The sequence below is a fragment of the Xenopus laevis genome, chromosome 9_10L (genome assembly GCF_017654675.1).
Source record: "Xenopus laevis strain J_2021 chromosome 9_10L, Xenopus_laevis_v10.1, whole genome shotgun sequence".
Lineage (NCBI taxonomy): Eukaryota > Metazoa > Chordata > Amphibia > Anura > Pipidae > Xenopus > Xenopus laevis.
Window position 1 is genome coordinate 86,127,242 of NC_054387.1, and position 3,694 is coordinate 86,130,935.

Here is a 3,694-nt window from a genome sequence, read left to right on the forward strand (position 1 = left end):
AAGGATGATCCATGAGATTGCGCAACCACAGCATCGCTGGAGTTTCCTAAACACGCATGAAACTTTCACGGTGTATCAAACCAGCCCACCCAGTAATGTCAGAGACAGGTTGCCTGATAAGCTGCCTGCTTTAGTGTGGCTACAGACATGGACGTCTGCAAATACGAGCAAGAGGGGGGGGCTGGAATTTTGCTGTAAAACAAGGCCAGCCCGCTGCTAATGCCAGAGTCACTGTGCAACTTACAACTCTCCCTTGTTGTTGTGATCCTTCCCACCTGTCTGTCAGTGAGCTCATCCAATAGCTGTCTTCACAGCACACTTCTTTGGGACCTCCCTCAAAGTAAGACCTCCTCTACAAAGCCAAGTACATTTATTTGCCCTCCCACATCACATACCCCCTTCCTAGCCCCCATATGTTACTTGATACTTAAGCAGAGAGATTGCTGAATGTCCCTAGCTGTGTCCCCTCCCACCTTCTTCATTACTCTGTGCCTGCATGCAGGGTCACAAGCTTAAAGCAAAGGCTGCCCTCAACAGTAACAGCAGTGGTGCTAGCCTGCTTCAATGATGGGCTACTGCTAATGCAGTTGGTCAGGTTTGTAGCGACCATATTGTCGGTAACAAAATGTCTTAGGGTAAGGCCAGACGAGGAGATTCGGGGAGGTTTTGTCGCCACGTCTTTTGCACAACTATCTCCCCGAACTGCCTCAGCGTTTTTTCCCCATAGGCTACAACACAAAATCGCCTGCGCTAATGCACACGCGGCGATGTGTTTTCAATAGTCGCCCAAAGTTGCCTCAACCGAACGATGGATTACGACAATTGCAGTGGGCTCCGACGGGTCAGTCGGGAGAAAAATCAAACCTTCCTGATCAATATCATGTCCAGATATCGATTGGAAAGACCCGTCGGAAGCCTCCATACACGAGCAGATTAGCTGTCAAATTGGTCTAAACAACCGATATCGGCAGCATTATCTGCCAGTTTATGGCTACCTTAAAGGTGGCCATAGACTCCAAGATCCGCTCGTTTGGTGACATCGCCAAACGAGCGGATCTTTCCCCGATATGCCACTAAACTGCATGGCTATATCGGGGGTAATTCGAACGTTCGGCCGAACGATCGAATTACGATGCGCCATGCGGCTCCGACGGGTCAGTCGGGTAAAAATCCAACCTTCCCGATCGATATCGTGGCCAGATATCGATCGGGAAGACCCGTCGGAAGCCCCCATACTCGGGCAGATACGCTGTCAAATTGGTCCAAACGACCGATATCGGCAGCTTTATCTGCCCGTGTATGGCCACCTTTACTACTAGACAAGTCTATTCCTGGCACCTAAGGGACAATGCCCTAATGTGCCCTTATGTTATACACCCACTTAGACTGTAAACTCTGGGGGGGGGGCAGGGACATTCTTCCTACTTCTCTCTAACCCCTTAATCTCTCTGTATTTAAAGGGGAAGGAAACCTAGTTGGCGCAAAAACCCTCCCTCCCTCCTCCCCCCTGGACTACTCGTCCCGCTGGGCAAATGCCCCTAACTTGTTAGGAAGAAGATCGCGTGGAAGAAGATGTCTGTGAACTCCCTGGACTGGACCTGCGCAGAAGGTAAGTAACAAGTTAGGGGCATTTGCCCAGCGGGACGGGTAGTCCAGGGGGGAGTTGGTAGGGTGGGCAACACATGGGAGGGTTTTTGTGCCAACTAGGTTTCCTTCCCCTTTAAAGTGATACGGACACTTAAAATGTTCTTTTCAAAATAGTAATCTGCATCAAAAGTTACCTAAAGGTCATGTTGATCTTTTTTACTCTAATGTGCCCTTTAGTTTGTGCCTTTATGTTATACACCCACTTAGACGGTAAACTCTGGGGGGCAGGGACCTTCTTCCTACTGTCTTTCTAACCCCTTACCCCTCTGTATATAAACACATTTATTGTATTATTTATGTTACTGGTCCTCCCTGTGTGTACTTTTATACATTGTAAGATTGTATGGCGTATCCTTGCAGCACTCTATAAATAAGGATCTAAACATATACAGGATCCGTTATCTGCAAACCCGTTATTCAGAAAGCTCCGAATTACAGGTAGGTTATCATTCATAGACTCCATTTATCCTAATAATCCAATTTTAAAAATGATTTCCCTTTTCTCTGTAATAATAAAACTGTATGCTGTACTTGATACAAACTAAGCTATAATTAATCCTTACTGGAGGCAAAACCGGCCTGTTGGGTTTATTTAATGTTTAAAGTATTTTCTAGTAGACTTAAAGTACGAAGATCCAAATTACAGAAAGACCCATTATCTGGAAAACCCCAGCCAAGCAGTCTGGATAATAGGTCCCATACTAGTATACATACTAGCTGCTATGTTCATACATATACCATACATATGTGTGGTGTTGAATTCTGCTTTTGAAGTATAACATTACATAGACATTACATGGCATGAAATGAACATGGCAACACTAACTCTTAAACACTTCCTTGTGTCGCTTCAAATTTTAGCCTCTTTCCAAACAATAAATCTTAGTAAACAAAAACATTGCAGGTCAAGGAAAGTAGATGACCCACTCAGTGTGCCCTTACTCTAATAGTCCCATATTAGAAATAATGAAGTAGGAATGCCTTTAATGATAAACCCCCCCCCATCCAATCTCCCCCCCTCCCAGTTGTTGTGGATAACATCCTCTTTCCATGTGTGTAACAACACGAATTGAGTGGTGGTTAGAGCAGAAGTTGTAAATTCTGTCTTTAATACAAGCTTCATTATACTGAACTAAGAAACTTTGTAAATGCAATCAATTACATATTCTGTATCGCTTCTGAAATAATCAAGACATCTTCACTATCCCTCCCTCAGAATCTGTTGATCTTCATTCTGTTTTCTTGCAGCAGTTGGGTGTCAGATGGTCATTGACAGTTAGATCCAAAATATCTCATAGGCAAGCTTCCTTTCTTAGCAGAAGTATCAGAGCTCACTCAAATAACCGATTCCAGTACAAACAAAATAACTGCCTTTAGCATAAATTCTGCATGTAGAGAGACATGATGTCTGGTGATTTTAATAGAGTGAGCTCAAATATATCTTCTAGGCAAAAGGAGCCCCCCTATAAGATAAATTGGATCTATCTGTCTATTATTATCTAACTACTGCATGAAGAGATAATGAATAAAAACAGATGCTGAGAGAGGAATAGTGAAGATGAACTTGATTTCAGAAACAGCACAGAATTTTTAATTGATTGTTTTAAGTTTCGTATTTCAGTATGATGAAGCTTATATTAAATTTTCATTTTTGCGATGGTTCCCCTTTAAGTTAGGGTTTCTGTAGTTGACCTTAAATATTGCAAAAAAAAAAAAAAGAAATTTAGGCATAGGCAGGGGACTGTCAAATACCTTTTCTGAATCCAAAGAAAGGTGTGCAGAAACAACATTACGCTATCCCTACCATATTAATAATATTAATAATTCTTCTAGTACTATCGGGTGTTTGCCTTCCTTATATACAAGGAATATATTTATGGAAAACAGGAAGGAAACATTCCTTAAAAATAATGAAAGCAGAATACTCCCATTGTCTTTTACACACACTATGTTGCGTACTAGCACTTAATATTCAGCAGTATGAAATGTATATGCAATTACATGCTGAACTTTCACTGTACAAATGTTTTTAATAAACACAACAGCA